Source organism: Leuresthes tenuis, unplaced genomic scaffold, assembly GCF_036924035.1.
Source record: "Leuresthes tenuis unplaced genomic scaffold, fLeuTen1.0.hap1 SCAF_11, whole genome shotgun sequence".
In the NCBI taxonomy this organism is placed as follows: domain Eukaryota; kingdom Metazoa; phylum Chordata; class Actinopteri; order Atheriniformes; family Atherinopsidae; genus Leuresthes; species Leuresthes tenuis.
In genome coordinates this window covers 28,795,067-28,812,759 of record NW_027325365.1, presented here as the reverse complement: position 1 = coordinate 28,812,759, position 17,693 = coordinate 28,795,067, and the positions used below count along the sequence as shown (strand labels likewise).

Here is a 17,693-nt window from a genome sequence, read left to right as displayed (position 1 = left end):
CTACTTGTTACCCGCTTTTCATTAATTTTGGGTGGACATTCACACCTTGTCGCAGCCAAACACCTCCGCTCCCTGTTTTGATCATGTATGGTTTGACATTCGCACCTTTTCTCACCCGCTTTTTGCAAACTATGATCGCCCATTCACAGCTTCCTCTCCACCATACTTGTATAGTGGGTTATTCACACCCACTTGCATCCGAAGACCTCCGCCCCCACTTTTGTTGATATTTAGTCGGTCATTCGCACCCATTTTGGCAAACTATGGCCTTTCTGCAGCCAAACACCTCTGATCTCGCTTTTGATGATGTAAGGTTGGGCATTCAGACCTTGCTTCACCTGCTTTTCACCAAATATAGTCGGACATTCACACCTTCTTGCAGCCGAACACTTCCGCTCCACCTTTTAATGTTCTATGGGGCATTCACAGCTTTTTTTTCACCGCATTTTATAGATTATGGCTGGAAATTCTCACCCACTCTCATCCGAAGACCTCTCCTCCCGCTTTTGTTAATATATTGTCGGGCATTCAAACCTTTTCTTACCCGCTTTTTACAAATTATGGTCGGACATTCACATCTACTTGCAGCCTAATACTTCCGCTCCACCTTTTAGTGATGTATGGCTGGCATTTGCACCTTTTCTTACCCTCTTTTTTTACTGATTGCTGAAGATTAAGTTGTTCTTTCTCAAACTACAAAATTTTTTTAATTGTTGAAATTTGATTTGAAGTGGATAAATAAGGAGGACAAACAGTTTTAAGTCAGGCTGATAGAAGGAATTAATTTTATAGCAAAATCTGTACTTCGTCATATGTCGAGAGATGCTTATTGCTAAAGAAGTTCTTTATCATTCTACAAAGTACAACGTTGTTTATCGTTGAAACTTGATTAGACATGAATAAATATGAAGGACAAAGCAGTTTTAACTTGGTTTGAGTTAAGGAATTCGTTTTATAGGAGAATCCGAATTCGTGCATAACTCGTAAAATAGAGCTTATTTTCGGATTCCTGAAGAATGAGTCTTGTTCTTTCTCATAATACAAAGTATGTTGTTTATTGTTGAAACTTCGTCAGAAGTGAAGAAATAAATGAATGCCTATCAACAAATGTGGGATCTAAACTCTAGTGCTTCCTCTAAAATAATTTCCTTTCTCAATTCAGAAATGTGTGTGTAAGTCACAACACCCGTGACACCAAAACGGCTTTCTTTTCTCTCTTTTCTCTACACTCTGCACTGTTAGCACACACACCAAACCAGAAAGGCTTTTTTCTCTCTTTTCTACATTATGGACTGTGGTTACACAAAACCGCTCTCTTTTTTTTTTTTTGATTGTGTGCCAGGGCGTTGTCTCACGTATTAGATTATGCTTAAGATACGAATTGGTTTATCAGTCACATCAGAATCCATACATACTGATCCTCCCGTAATAAAATGGTCGAATCTTATCAAACACACTTTGTATGTTGTGACAATCAAGTCAGCGAAACAGCGTATACACTTCAAGACACTGAATCAAGTTTGCCACAAGAACTCATAAGTTTGGCAGTATGGCTATGCCGTCAGCAATCATACATCCATTTTATTTTCGTGAGACATGTGCAGGCACCTGTTCATCTACTGTTCTATCACTATGAATTAGTTTATCTATTATCAATAAGGATACTTCTACAACTACTATCAAAGTATGTCCGGACTTCTTATGTTGTCAGTTGCTATATATGAATAAGTGGGTAGCTACTGACAAGCATTAAGCATGTCACCCAGCCCAAACATATAACATTTCAGGACACACCACACAGTTAACAACCACAGTGAAGCGTGTCAAAGCCCAAACATGTAACATTCAACAGGACACTTACACAACACATTCAAATCAAACAGTCAGACAACATACAAGAACATATACCCCAGCCGGCATTGCTCCCTGCCTATTTTCCTACAGCTCACTATGTGTGCGCACACCTTTATTCACAAACTCTTCAACTTATACTCTTTTACCGAAGCTGCTACAGCTTGATTGGCCGAATACCCTTAGATCCTATTTCGGTGAATTTGACATCTGCCTTACATGTAACAGATTAGCGGTTTAGCAGTTTTAATTTAGTTTGAGTGAAGGAATTCATTTTAGAGCAAAATCCGAAATCGTGAAGAACTCATGAAAGTAAGCTTATTCTCGGATTCCTGAAACTTTAGATTTGCTCTTTCTTTTACTGCAAAGTACAACGTTGTTTTTTTTGTTTAAATCTTTCTAGACATGGTAAATATGAAGGACAAAGCAGTTTTAACATAGTTTGAGTGAAGGAATTCATTTTATAGATAAAATCCCAAGAGTCTGCTGAGAAAAGAGAGTGAATGCGAAGCAGACTTTAACACGGTTCTGGGAGCGAGCCGAGTATGGGCTAACCGGGAGAATTGCTTGAAAGAAACGCAACACCGAATGAGCGGTCAGAACAAAGCCTCAATATAAAATGCGGTGAAAAAAAGGAGTGAATGCCCGAACATACACCATAAAAAGAGGGAGCGGAGGTTTTCCGCTGTAAGAAGTTGTGAATGTCCGACCATAGTTGGTAAAAAGCGGGTAAGAAAAGGTTCGAATGCCCGAACATACACCATCAAAAGAGGGAGCGGAGGTTTTCCGCTGTAAGAAGGTGTGAATGTCCGACCATAGTTTGTAAAAAGCGGGTAAGAAAAGGTTCGAATGCCCAACCATACATCATCAAAAGAGGGAGCGGAGGTGTTCCGCTCTAAGAAGGTGTGAATGTCCGACCATAGTTGGTAAAAAGTGGGTAAGAAAAGGTTCGAATTCCCAACCATACATCATCAAAAGAGGGAGCGGAGGTTTTTCGCTCTAAGAAGGTGTGAATGTCCGACCATAGTTGGTAAAAAGCGGGTAAGAAAAGGTTCGAATGCCCGAACATACACCATCAAAAGAGGGAGCGGAGGTTTTCCGCTGTAAGAAGGTGAGAATGTCCGACCATAGTTAGTAAAAAGCGGGTAAGAAAACGTTAAAATACCCGACTGTACACAATCAATAGCAGGAGCGGAGGTGTTCGGCTGCAAGAAAGTGTGATAGTCCGACCATGGTTTGTAAAAAGCGCGTAAGAAAAGGTGCGAATGCCCGAATATATACCATCAAAAGCGGAAGCGGAGGTGTTCGGCTGCAAGAAGGTGTGAACGTCAGATCATAATTTGCAAAAAGCTGATGAGAAAGGGTGAGAATGCCCGACTATACACAATCAAATGCGGGAGCGGAGTTGTTCGGCTGTGAGTAGGTGTGAATCTCCAACCATAATTGCTGAAAAATGTGTTAGAAAAGGTAAGAATGCCAGTCCATACATCATCAAAAGCGGGAGAGGTGGGGTTCGGCTGCAAGTAGGTGTGAATGTCCAGCCAGAATTACTCACAAATGGGTAAGAAAAGGTAGTATTGCCAGACCATACATGATCAAAACAGGGAGCGGAGGTGGTTCAGCTGCAATAAGTTGTGAATTTTCGACTATAGTTTGCAAAAAGCGGGTAAGACAAGGTGCGAATGCCCGACAATGTATGATCAAAAGAGGGAGCGGAGGTGTTCGACTGCAAGAAGGTCTGAATGTCCATCCATAATTACTGAAAAATGGGTAAGAAAAGTGCTAATGCCCAACCATACATCATCAAAAGAGGGAGCGGAGGTGTTCCGCTGTAAGAAGGTGTGAATGTCCGACCATAGTTGGTAAAAAGCGGGTAAGAAAACGTTAAAATACCCGACTGTACACAATCAATAGCGGGAGCGGAGGTGTTCGGCTACAAGAAGGTTTGAATGTCCGACCATAGTTTGTAAAAAGCGGGTAAGAAAAGGTTTGAATGCCCAACTATACACCATCAAAAGCGGGAAAAATGGTTAAGAGTTGTTCAGCTACAAGAAGGTGTGAAAGTCCACCCATGGTTTGTAAAAAGCGGGTAACAAAAGGTACGAATGCCCGAATATATACCATCAAAAGCGGAAGCGGAGGTGTTCGGCTGCAAGAAGGTGTGAACGTCCGACCAAAGTTTGTAAAAAGCAGTTAAGAAAAGGTTCGAATATCCAACCAAACATAATCAAAAGCGGGAGCAGAGCTGTTCGACTGCAAGTAGGTGTGAATGTCAGATCATAATTTGCAAAAAGCTGATGAGAAAGGGTGAGAATGCCCGACTATACACCATCAAATGCGGGAGCGGAGTTCTTCGGCTGTGAGTAGGTGTGAATGTCCGACCATAATTGCTGAAAAATGTGTTAGAAAAGGTAAGAATGCCGGTCCATACATCATCAAAAGCAAGAGAGGTGGTGTTCGGCTGCAAGTAGGTGTGAATGTCCAGCCATAATTACTCACAAACGGGTAAGAAAAGGTAGTATTGCCAGACCATACATGATCAAAACAGGGAGCGGAGGTGGTTCAGCTGCAAGGTGTGAATTTCTGACTAAAGTTTGTAAAAAGCGGGTAAGACAAGGTGCGAATGCCCGACAATGTATGATCAAAAGAGGGAGCAGAGGTTTTCGGCATCAAGGTCTGAATGTCCAACCATAATTTGTAAAAACCGGGGATGAAAAGGCTCGAAAGCCCGACTATATACCATCAAAAGCAGGAGCGGAGGTGTTCAGCTGCAAGATGGTCTGAATGTCCAACTTAAGTTCAAATATATTAACAAAAGCGGGAGGAGAGGTCTTCGGATGAGAGTGGTTGAGAATTTCCAACCATAATCTATAAAATGCGGTGAAAAAAAAGGTGTTATAGAACACTAAAAGGTGGAGCGGAAGTATTCGGCTGCAAGAAGGTGTGAATGTCCGACTATATTTGGTGAAAAGCAGATGAAGCAAGGTCTGATAGCCCAACCTTACATCATCAAAAGCGAGATCAGAGGTGTTTGGCTGCAAGAAGGCCATAGTTTGCCAAAAGCGGGTAAGGTGCGAATGACCGACTAAATATCAACAAAAGTGGGGGCAGAGGTCTTCGGATGCAAGTGGGTGTGAATATCCCACCATACAAGTATGGTGGAGAGGAAGCTGTGAATGGCCGACCATAGTTTGCAAAAAGCGGGTGAGAAAAGGTGCGAATGTCAAACCATACATGATCAAAACAGGGAGCGGAGGTGTTTGGCTGCGACAAGGTGTGAATGTCCACCCATAATTAATGAAAAGCGGGCAACAAGTAGGTTCGAATGCCCAACTATACATCATCAACAGCAGGAGGGGATGTGTTCGGCTACAAGAAGGTTTGAATGTCCAAGCATAGTTTGTAAAAAGCGGGTAAGAAAAGGTTAGAATGCTCGACTATACACCATCAAAAGCTGGAGCGGAGGTGTTCCGCTGTAAGACGTTGTGAATGTCCGACCATAGTTGGTAAAAAGCGGGTAAGAAAAGGTTAAAATACCCGACTGTACACAATCAATAGCGGGAGCGGAGTTGTTCAGCTACAAGAAGGTGGGAAAGTCCACCCATGGTTTGTAAAAAGCGGGTAAGAAAAGGTTCGAATGCCCGAATATATACCATCAAAAGCGGAAGCGGAGGTGTTCGGCTGCAAGAAGGTGTGAACGTTCAACCAAAGTTTGTAAAAAGCAGTTAAGAAAAGGTTCGAATATCCAACCAAACATAATTAAAAGCGGGAGCAGAGCTGTTCGACTTCAAGTAGGTGTGAATGTCAGATCATAATATGCAAAAAGCTGATGAGAAAGGGTGAGAATGCCCGACTATACACCATCAAATGCGGGAGCGGAAGTTTTCGGCTGTAAGTAGGTGTGAATGTCTTACCATAATTGCTGAAAAATGTGTTAGAAAAGACTAGAATGCCGGACCATACATCGTCAAAAGTGGGAGAAGTGGTGATCAGCTGCAAGAAGGTCTGAATGTCCACCAATTACTGAAAAATCGACTTCAACAAAGAACAACATTGGACTTTGCAGTAGAAGAAGTTGAAATCGACCTAGACATTGATAAATATGAAGGACAAAGCAGTTTTCACTTGGTTTGAGTGAAGGAATTCATTTTATACATAAAATCCCAAATCATGCAGAATGTATGAAAATAAGCTTATTCTCGGATTCCTGATCCTTCAGTGTTGCTCTTTCCTCTACTGCGAAATCCAATGTTGTTCATTGTTGAAATCGATCTAGACATTGATAAATATGAAGGACAAAGCAGTTTTCACTTGGTTTGAGTTGAAGGAATTCATTTTATAGATAAAATCCCAAATCATGCAGAACGTATGAAAATAAGCTTATTCTCGGATTCCGAAAACTTTTGATTTAATCTTTCTTGTACTGCAGAGTACAACGTTGTTTTTTGTTTGTTTAAATCTATCTAGACATTGATAAATATGAAGGTAAAAGCTGTTTTAACATAGTTTGAGTGAAGGAATTCATTTTATAGATAAAATCCCAAATCATGTAGAACTCCTCAAAAGGGGCGTATAGCTTAATCACAAGTGTGATTCTTTCTCATTCAGGGTAATATGAGGAAGTTTATGCTTGAAATATATGTAGAAATGGGTACATATGAAGGACAAACAAGTTTTAACCTGGTTTGAGTGAAGGAATTCATTTTATACATAAAATACCAAATCATGCAGAACTCATGAAAAGAAGCTTATTCTTGGATTCCTGATCCTTCAGTGTTGCTCTTTCTTCTACTGCAAAATCCAATGTTGTTCTTTGTTGAAATCGATCTAGACATTGATAAATATGAAGTTAAAAGCAGTTTTAACATAGTTTGAGGGAAGGAATTCATTTTATAGTAAAATCCGAAATCGTACAGAACTCATGAAAATAAGCTTATTCTCGGATTCCTAAAACTTTTGATTTGCTCTTTCTTTTACTGCAAAGTACAACGTTGTTTTTTGTTGATATCTATCTGGACATTGATAAATGTGAAGGTAAAAGCCGTTTTAACATAGTTTGAGTGAAGGAATTCATTTTAAAACAATATCCCAACACATGCAGAACTCATGAAAAGCTTATTCTCGGAGTACAACGTGTTTTTTTTTTTGTTTAAATCTATCTCGACATTCATAAATATGGAAGGACAAAGCAGTTTTAACTTAGAGTGAAGGAATTCATTTTATAGCAAAATCCAAAATCGTGCAGAACTCATGAAAGCAAGCTTATACTCGGATTCCTGAAACTTTAGATTTGCTCTTTCTTTTACTGCAAAGTACAACGTTGTTTTTTTTGTTTAAATCTTTCTAGACTTGGTAAATATGAAGGACGAAGCAGTTTTAACATAGTTTGAGTGAAGGAATTCATTTTATAGATAAAATCCCAAGAGTCTGCTGAGAAAAGAGAGTGAATGCGAAGTAGACTTTAAGACGGCTCTGGGAGCGAGCCGAGTATGGGCTAACCGGGAGAATTGCTTGAAAGAAACGCAACACCGAATGAGCGGTCAGAACAAAGCCTCAATACGGTGTTCCCGTGGTGTTTTAGTTGCTGCCTTGTCTTTTGCACAGAGTAAAAGACAAGGCAGCCATTGAATAGGGCCCGATTGTTCCTACTTGGTCAGCCGAGGAGCAAGGTGGGGGAGCAAGCGTCTCAACCAAGCAAAGCTCACCATGGGGAAGGTGGCTATGACAACTAGCCTGATGCCCTGCTCCCGCTGTGACGGATAATCGTACTCTGGTTTCTCTTCATAATGTACAAGTCTTTCGCCTTTTACTAAAAACTTCTGTGGAGAGCAGTACTAACGAGTTGTTTCTATTTTTGGCAGGCTTTACCTATGCGGGTAAAAGAAATCTTGTTACTGTGCAGAGTGACTTCTCTGAGTAGAGTCGCCTTACTTGTTGCGACTGTGCCGATGTTCGAAGCTGGAGTGCAAAGTTGTTGCTTGAATGGTGCTCGCTTGAGCGTGCGGGAGTGCAAAGTTATACCAGTTAAAAGGGCTGAAGAGTGCTCAGTGCAGCGGGTGGGCGGAGGTGCAATGTGACCCTCTGGCCACCTATGGCCATAAAAAGAACACCGCTACAAGTGCGCAATGTGCCAGGAAGGGCCCTCGGACGTGAACCAGTGGACAGTTATCGCTTCTCGGCCTTTTGGCTAAGATCAAGTGTAGTATCTGTTCTTATCAGTTTAATATCTGATATGTCCTATATACGAGGACTACATATTAAATGGATTTTTAGCAATAGGAGTTGAAATTGGAGCTTGCTCAGTGCAGCTGGTGGGCGGAGATGCAAAGTGACACTCTGGCCACCTCGAAAACCGAGGTTACATCCATTACCAGGGGCAGCCCAAGCTCTGCCGCAAGTGCGGTGAGCATGGGCACCTGGTTGAGGCTTGTACCAAGGTGATATGTGGGAAGTGCAGAGAAATTGGGCACACTTTTGGAGAGTGTCCAAATGGCAGGAAATGTAATCTCTGTGGAGAATTAAATCACCTCTTCAGAGATTGCCCTAAATCTTTTGCCAACAAATTAAAGACGCTAAAGCCACAGTCAAGCCAACAAAGAGAAGGACCAGAGGTGGCAGTTGGTGAACAAAGTGAAGAGGTTGACCCAATAAATTCAAACTTCCCGCCAAAAGCTTGGGTTGGAAGTGAGGAGCAAAAAGGGGTAGGGCCTGTAGAGGCCTCACCACTCAGTGCTTAAGTCTGTGAGAATTCACAGGCAGAGGGTGGAGATACGCTAAATGAGGAGGAAGAGCAGACAGGTGAGTCTAGTGAAGATACTCACCTCCCCGAAGGTCAACAGCCGAAGAGGACGGCATCTGAGTTGTCCTCTGATTCCCTAGTGTTATCAGAGAAGAGGGGAAGGGTTAGGTCCCTTTCAGACAGTTCTTCAGTGGAAGAACCTAGAGTCTTCCCCTCCGACTCACAAAATGAGGTCTCCTTTTTAACTTTAGCTCTGCAATCAACCCCCAGGGACTCAAAGTTAAATGCAACATTGCGTCAGAGGCCAACACCGAGAGTCCGAAAAGGAAATATAGATCACCCTACTCACTTTTCCCCTAAAGAAATGAAGGAAGAGATAGTTTCCCAAGAAATAACCTGAGTGTGTAATTTGTTTTGATAACTTAGAAAAACGAAAATGACATACCTACTTTCCTTTATCCTTTTAATGGTTCTCACCTTCTCAACACTAAATGTGAGAAGTGTGAAATCAAAGACAAGAGCCCAGAGTATTTTATCCTTCTTAGACTCCATAAAATCAGATGTGTTTTTAATACAAGAATGTGGACTACCTTTTTTAAAAAAACCATAGACAATGGGAGGAAATGTGGCCCCATTTATCGATATGGAGTGGCTCAAATCAAAATAAAAATGATGGTGTGGCCATTCTAATTAAAAATCCGCATGTTCTGGTGAAAGGTAGCACAGTGGTGAGAGACGGACGGGCACTTTTAGCACACTTGAATTTTATGGGGCAAGACTTTAACCTCTTAAATATTTATGGTTTCAATAGAAAAAATGACAGGTATGACATTTTAGAAGATATACAGCTTTACATGCCAGGGCAAGTACCTTTAGTTGTAGGAGGGGATTTTAACTTTATCTTGAGCAGAAAAGATAGAAAAAGAGCAGGGGGAGATTTTAAAATGGATAAGACTTCGATTTTACTTCAGGGCATGTGCAGGGATTTTAAGCTTACTGTTTTAAAACCATGCATCCCAGAGAGGAGGGCTTCACCTGGTTTAGTCATGATGGCACCAGAGCCTCTCGCATTGATTATTTCTTTACTAGAGATTGCCCACCCACTGATGTTAGATTAACCCCTGTTTTCTTTTCAGACCACCTTATGCTCTCCTGCACCCTTTCACCCCCTTCTGGTGTGACGGTAGGAAGTGGTCTGTGGAAACTCAACTGTTCCCTGTTGGAGGATGAAATCATAGTCAGTCAGTACAGGGAATGTTATAAAGAGTGGCAGACCCTTCAAGACCTCTACGAAACACATGCACAATGGTGGGAAATGGTGAAGGAAACGACCCAGACTTTTTTTAAACAGCAAGGTAAACGTAAAAAAAGGAAAGAGAATAGATGTATGATGGGACTACAGAAACGCTTACAGCGCTACTTTAAACTAAATCAGTGTGGCATAGACTTTAATGAAAAAATCAAAGATGTCAAAAAGGAAATGTCAGTTTTAGCAGAAATAAAGAGTAAAGGAATTTTTGTAAGAAGCCGGGAGCAGGAAATTGAGGAAGGTGAAACATGCACATGGTTCTTTGTATGTGTATTCAAAATCTAAAGAGAGAAGATGGGTTTTTAACAAAATCCACACAAGAGATGATTGAAACTCTACATACCTTTTATAGTAACATGTACAAAGAGAAAGCAGTGCACTTGGAAACATCGGAAGAAATTTTAAAATTCGTTGACAAAACCGTAAAAGAGAATGCACACTTGACACAGGATTTTACTGCTTTAGAGTTAAAAAAATGCCTAACAGGTTTTAAGAGAAGTCGAGCTCCGGGTTTAGACGGGCTTCCTGCAGAATTCTATCTGACCTTTTGGGACCTTTTATCATCAGATATTTTAGATGGTTTTAAAGATTTTGAAAAACTCGACCGACTTCCTGACAATTTTAGAGTGGGAATAGTGACTCTACTTTATAAAAAAAATGATAAGACTGACCTAAAGAATTGGAGGCCCATCACACTTTTAAACTTTGACTGTAAACTTTTTAGCAAGGTTTTAGCGACACGGATGTCCTCTAGTTTAGAGGAGGTAATTCACCCAGACCAGGCTTGTGCCATCTCAGGGAGACAACTCACCGACAGCCTCGTACTAATTCCAGACATCATTGATTACGCTAGAGACAGAAACACCCGGCTTGTCATCTTAAATTTAGACTTTGAAAAAGCTTTTGATCGGGTCCCGCATCAATATCTCTTTCAGGTGTTGCAGCCATCGAATAGGGCCCGATTTTTCCTAGTTGGTAAGCCGAGGAGCAAGGGGGGAGAGCAAGCGTCTCAACCAAGCAAAGCTCACCATGGGGAAGGTAGCTATGCCAACTAGCCTGATGCCCTGCTCCCGCAGTGACGGATAATCGTACTCTGGTTTCTCCTCATAACGTACAAGTCTTTCGCCTTTTACTAATGATTTCCGTGGAGAGCATCACTAATGAGTTGTTTCTATTTTTGGCAGGCTTTACTTTTGCGGGTGAAGCCCTTTGTCTCTGTGCAAAAGAAATCTTGTTACTGTGCAGAATGACTTCTCTGAGTAGAGACGCCTTACTTGTTGCGACTGTGCCGATGTTCGAAGCTGGAGTGCAAAGTTGTTGCTTGAATGGTGCTTGCTGGAGCGTGCGGGAGTGCAAAGTTATACCATTTAAAAGGGCTGAAGAGTGCTCAGTGCAGCGGGTGGGCGGAGGTGCAAAGTGACACTCTGGCCACCTATGGCCATAAAAAGAATACTGCTACATGTGCGAATTGTGCCAGGAAGGGCCCTCGGACGTGAAACAGTGGACAGTTATCGCTTCTCGGGCCTTTTGGCTGAGCTCAAGTGTAGTATCTGTTCTTATCAGTTTAATGTCTGATATGTCCTCTATACGAGGACTACATGTTAAATGGATTTTTTGCAATAGGAGTTGAAAAAGGAGCTTGCTCCGTTCACTTCAAGCATCGACCCAGTACTGCAGTGCCGCTGGGAACGGTGCGCTCTTCTCTGCTCTTGTGAAAAAGCAAACAGCGGTGCAGGATGGAAGTTTCAGGGAGCCCAAGATGAAACTTTCTTTTAGTCTGCTGAGAAAAGAGAGTGAATGCGAAGTAGACCTTAACACGGCTCTGGGAGCAAGCCGAGTGCGGGCTAACCGGGAGAATTGCTTGAAAGAAACGCGACACCGAATGAGCGGTCAGAACAAAGCCTCAATACGGTGTTCCCGTGGTGTTTTTGTTGCTGCCTTGTCTTTTCCACGGAGTAAAAGACAAGGCAATTTTGTAATTTGAGAAAGAACAACTTAATCTTCAGCAATCAGTATAAAAAGAGGGTAAGAAAAGGTGCAAATGCCAACCATACATCACTAAAAGGTGGAGCGGAAGTATTCGGCTGCAAGTAGGTGTGAATGTCCGACCATAATTTGTAAAAAGCGGGTAAGACATGCTTCGAATGCCCGACTATATATTACCAAAAGCGAGAGGAGAGGTCTTTGGATGAGATTGGGTGAGAATTTCCAACCATAATCTATAAAATGCGGTGAAAAAAAGGTGTGAATGCCCCATAGAACACTAAAAGGTGGAGCGGAAGTGTTCGGCTGCAAGAAGGTGTGAATGTCCGACTATATTTGGTGAAAAGCAGGTGAAGCAAGGTCTTACATCATCAAAAGCGAGATCAGAGGTGTTTGGCTGCAAGAAGGCCATAGTTTGCCAAAATGACCGTGCGAATGACCGACTAAATATCAACAAAAGTGGGGGCGGAGGTCTTCGGACGCAAGTGGGTGTGAATATCCCACCATACAGGTATGGTGGAGAGGAAGCTGTGAATGGCCGACCATAGTAAAAAGCGGGTGAGAGAAGGTGCGAATGTCAAAGCATACATGATCAAAACAGGGAGCGGAGGTGTTTGGCAGCGACAAGGTGTGAATATCCTCCCATAATTAATTAAAAGCGGGCAACAAGTAGGTTCGAATGCCCAACCATACATCATCAAACGCAGGAATGGATGTGTTCGGCTACAAGAAGGTTTGAATATCCGACCGTAGTTTGTAAAAAGCGGTTAAGAAAAGGTTCGAATGCCCGAACATACACCATCAAAAGAGGGAGCGGAGGAGTTCCGCTGTAAGAAGGTGTGAATGTCCGACAATAGTTGGTAAAAAGCGGGTAAGAAAAGGTTAAAATACCCGACTGTACACCATCAATAGCGGGAGCGGAGGTTTTCGGCTGCAAGAAGGTCTGAATGTCCAATCATAATTTGTAAAAACCGGGAAGAAAAGGCTCGGAAGCCCGACTATACATCATCAAAAGCGGGAGCAGAGGGGTTCAGCTGCAAGAAGGTCTGAATGTCCATCAATAATTGCTTTAAAACATGAAAGAAAATTTTCGAATATCAAACTGCACAAGATCATAAGCGGGAGAGGAGGTGTTCAGCTGCAAGAAGGTGTGAATGTCCACCCATAATTACTGAAAAATGGGTGAGAAAAGGTGCGAATGCCCAACGATACATCATCAAAAGCAGGAGTGGATGTGTTCGGCTACAAGACGGTTTGAATGTCTGACCATAGTTTGTAAAAAAGTGGGTAAGACAAGGTGCGAATGCATGACGATGTATGATCAAAAGAGGGAGTGGAGGTGTTCGACTTCAAGAAGGTCTGAATGTCCATCCATAATTACTGAAAAATGGGTAAGAAAAGTGCGAATGCCCAACCATACATAATCAAAAGAGGGAGCGGAGGTGTTCCGCTGTAAGGTGTGAATGTCCGACCATAGTTGGTAAAAAGCGGGTAAGAAAATGTTAAAATACCCGACTGTACACAATCAATAGCGGGAGCGGAGTTGTTCAGCTACAAGAAGGTGTGAAAGTCCACCCATGGTTTGTAAAAAGCGGGTAACAAAAGGTACGAATGCCCGAATATATACCATCAAAAGCGGAAGCGGAGGTGTTCGGCTACAAGAAGGTGTGATAGTCCGACCATGGATTGTAAAAAGCGCGTAAGGAAAGGTGCGAATGTCCGACAATGTATGATCAAAAAGAGGGAGCGGAGGTTTTCGCCTACAAGAAGGTTTGAATGTCTGACCATAGTTTGTAAAAAGCGGGTAAGAAAAGGTTCGAATGCCCAACCAAACATAATCAAAAGTGGGAGCAGAGCTGTTCGACTGCAAGTAGGTGTGAATGTCAGATCATAATTTGCAAAAAGCTTATGAGAAAGGGTGAGAATGCCCGACTATACACCATCAAATGCGGGAGCGGAGTTCTTCGGCTGTGAGTAGGTGTGAATGTCCGACCATAATTGCTGAAAAATGTGTTAGAAAAGACTAGAATGCCGGACCATACATCATCAAAAGCGGGAGAAGTGGTGTACGGCTGCAAGTAGGTGTGATTGTCCAGCCATAATTACTCACAAACCGGTAAGAAAAGGTAGTATTGCCAGACCATACATGATCAAAACAGGGAGCGGAAGTGGTTCAGCTGCAAGGTGTGAATTTCTGACTAAAGTTTGTAAAAAGCGGGTAAGAAAAGGTGCGAATGCCCGACAATGTATGATCAAAAGAGGGAGCGGAGGTTTTCGGCTGCAAGGTCTGAATGTCCAACCATAATTTGTAGAAACCGGGGATGAAAAGGCTCGAAAGCCCGACTATATACCATCAAAAGCGGGAGCGGAGGTGTTCAGCTGCAAGAAGGTCTGAATGTCCGACTTAAGTTCAAATATATTAACAAAAGCGTGAGGAGATGTCTTCGGATGAGAGTGGTTGAGAATTTCCAACCATAATCTATAAAATGCGGTGAAAAAAACGGTGTTATAGAACACTAAAAGGTGGAGCGGAAGTGTTCGGCTGCAAGAAGGTGTGAATGTCCGACTATATTTGGTGAAAAGCAAGTGAAGCAAGGTCTGATAGCCCAACCTTACATCATCAAAAGCGAGATCAGAGGTGTTTGGCTGCAAGAAGGCCATAGTTTGCCAAAAGCGGGTAAGGTGCGAATGACCGACTAAATATCAACAAAAGTGGGGGCAGAGGTCTTCGGATGCAAGTGGGTGTGAATATCCCACCATACAAGTATGGTGGAGAGGAAGCTGTGAATGTCCGACCATAGTTTGCAAAAAGCGGGTGAGAAAAGGTGAGAATGTCAAACCATACATGATCAAAACAGGGAGCGGAGGTGTTTGGCTGCGACAAGGTGTGAATGTCCACCCATAATTAATGAAAAGCGGGCAACAAGTAGGTTTGAATGCCCAACCATACATCATCAAAAGCAGGAGTGGATGTGTTTGGCTACAAGAAGGTTTGAATGTCCGACCATAGTTTGTAAAAAGCGGTTAAGAAAAGGTTTGAATGCCCGAACATACACCATCAAAAGAGGGAGCGGAGGTTTTCCGCTGTAAGAAAGTGTGAATGTCCGACCATAGTTGGTAAAAAGCGGGTAAGAAAACGTTAAAATACCCGACTGTACACAATCAATAGCGGGAGCGGAGTTGTTCGGCTACAAGAAGGTGTGATAGTCCGACCATGGTTTGTAAAAAGCGGGTAAGAAAAGTTGCGAATGCCCGACAATGTATGATCAAAAAGAGGGAGCGGAGGTTTTCGGCTACAAGAAGGTTTGAATGTCCGAGCATAGTTTGTAAAAAGCGGTTAAGAAAATCTTCAAATGCCCGAACATACACCATCAAAAGAGGGAGCGGAGGTGTTCGGCTGTGAGTAGGTGTGAATGTCCGACCGTAATGGCTGAAAAATGTGTTAGAAAAGACTAAAATGCTGGACCATACATCATCAAAAGCGGGAGAAGTGGTGTTCGGCTGCAAGTAGGTGTGAATGTCCAGCCATAATTACCCACAAACGGGTAAGAAAAGGTAGTATTGCCAGACCATACATGATCAAAAGCGGGAGTGGAGGTGATCAGCTGCAAGAAGGTCTGAATGTCCACCAATTACTGAAAAATCAACTACAACCAAGAACAACATTGGACTTTGCAGTAGAAGAAGTTGAAATCGATCTAAACATTGATAAATATGAAGGACAAAGCAGTTTTAACTTGCTTTGAGTGAAGGAATTCATTTTATACATAAAATCCCAAAACATGCAGAATGTATGAAAATAAGCTTATTCTCGGATTCCTGATCCTTCAGTGTTGCTCTTTCCTCTACTAAGAAATCCAATGTTGTTCTTTGTTGAAATCGATCTAGACATTGATAAATATGAAGGACAAAGCAGTTTTCACTTGGTTTGAGTGAAGGAATTCATTTTATAGATAAAATCCCAAATCATGCAGAACTCCTCAAAAGGGGCGTGTGGCTTAATCACAATTGTGGTTCTTTCTCATTCAGGGTAATATGAGGAAGTTTATGCTTGACATATATGTAGAAATGGGTACATATGAAGGACAAAGCAGTTTTCACTTGGTTTGAGAGAAGGAATTCATTTTATAGATAAAATCCCAAATCATGCAGAACGTATGAAATGAAGCTTATTCTCAGATTCCTGACCCTCCAGTGTTGCTCTTTCTTCTACTGCAAAATACAACGTTGCTCGAAGGACAAAGGAGTTTTCACCTGGTTTGAGGGAAGGAATTATTTTTATAGTAAAATCCGAGATCGTGCAGAACTCATGAAAGCAAGCTTATACTCGGATTCCTGAAACTTTAGATTTGCTCTTTCTTTTACTGCAAAGTACATCGTTGTTTTTTTGTTGAAATCTATCTGGACATTGATAAATACCAGCCGAACATCTCTGCTGCCACTTTTGATAATTTATGGTTGGGCATTCTTACCTTTTCTTACCCGCTTTTTACAAATTATGATCTGACATTCACACCCACTTGCAGTCGAACACCTTCTGTCCCGCTTATGATCATGTGCGGTTTGATATTCGAAAATTTTCATTCATGTTTTCTAGCAATTATTAATGGACATTCAGACCGTCTTACAGCGGAGCTCCTCCGCTCCCTCTTTTGATAGTGTATGTTCGGGCATTCGAACCTTTCCCTACCCGCTTTTTACAAACTATAGTCTGACATTCAAACCTTCTTGCAGCCGATCACATCCACTCCTGCTTTTGATGATGTATGGTTGGGCATTCGCACCTTTTTTTTTACCCATTCTTAAGGAATTATGGGTGGACATTCAGACCACCCATAATTCAGACATTCAGACCTTCTTGCAGCTGAACACCTCCGCTCCCGCTTTGGATCATACATTATCGGGCATTCGCACCTTGTCTTACCCGCTTTTTACAAACTTTAGTCGAACATTCACAACTTCTTGCAGCTGAACCACATCCGCTCTTTTGATGGTGTATGTTCGGGCATTCAAACCTTTTCTTACCCGCTTTTTTTACTGATTGCTGAAGATTAAGTTTTTCTTTCTCAAATTACAAAATTATACTATACCAACTATGGTCGGACATTCACACCTTCTTACAGCGGAACACCTCCGCTCCCTCTTTTGATGGTGTATGTTCAGGCATTTGAACCTTTTCTTACCCGCTTTTTACAAACTGTGGTCAGACATTCAAACCTTCTTGTAGCCGAAGACATCCACTCCTGCTTTTGATGATGTATGGTTGGGCATTCGCACCTTTTCTTACCCATTTTTCAGTAATTATGGGTGTACATTCACACCTTCTTTTAGTTGAACACTTTCTCTCCCGCTTATGATCATGTGCGGTTTAATATTCGAAAATTTTCTTTAATGTTTTCTAGCAATTATTGATGGACATTCAGACCTTCTTGCAGCAGAACACCTCCGCTCCAGCTGTTGATGGTGTATAGTCGGGTTTTCGAGCCTTTTCTTACCCGGTTTTTACAAATTATGGTTGGACATTCAGACCTTCTTTCAGCCGAAAACCTCAGCTCCCTCTTTTGATCATACATTGTCAGGTATTTCCACCTTTTCTTACCCGCTTTTTACCAACTATGGTCGGACATTCACACCTTCTTACAGCGGAACACCTCCGCTCCCTCTTTTGATGGTGTATGTTCGGGTGTTCGAACCTTTTCTTACCCGCTTTTTACAAAGTATAGTCGGACATTCAAACCTTCTTGTAGCCGAACACATCCACTCCTGCTTTTGATGATGTATGGCTGGGCATTCGCATCTTTTCTTACCCAT

At 42.1% G+C, this 17,693-nt stretch overlaps 4 non-coding genes across 4 annotated transcripts; all 4 read left to right on the top strand.

Annotated features, from left to right (window-relative positions):
- Nucleotides 1–7,616: 7,616 nt before the first annotated feature.
- On the top strand, nucleotides 7,617–7,731 carry LOC140318722 (U5 spliceosomal RNA). The gene has a single exon (XR_011917873.1). It is a non-coding gene; the product is annotated as a U5 spliceosomal RNA (small nuclear RNA).
- Nucleotides 7,732–8,018: 287 nt separating this feature from the next.
- LOC140318751 (U2 spliceosomal RNA) lies at nucleotides 8,019–8,204 on the top strand. Its single transcript, XR_011917897.1, has one exon. It is a non-coding gene; the product is annotated as a U2 spliceosomal RNA (small nuclear RNA).
- Nucleotides 8,205–10,987: 2,783 nt separating this feature from the next.
- LOC140318721 (U5 spliceosomal RNA) lies at nucleotides 10,988–11,101 on the top strand. The gene has a single exon (XR_011917872.1). It is a non-coding gene; the product is annotated as a U5 spliceosomal RNA (small nuclear RNA).
- Nucleotides 11,102–11,409: 308 nt separating this feature from the next.
- On the top strand, nucleotides 11,410–11,601 carry LOC140318736 (U2 spliceosomal RNA). Its single transcript, XR_011917883.1, has one exon. It is a non-coding gene; the product is annotated as a U2 spliceosomal RNA (small nuclear RNA).
- Nucleotides 11,602–17,693: the final 6,092 nt, after the last annotated feature.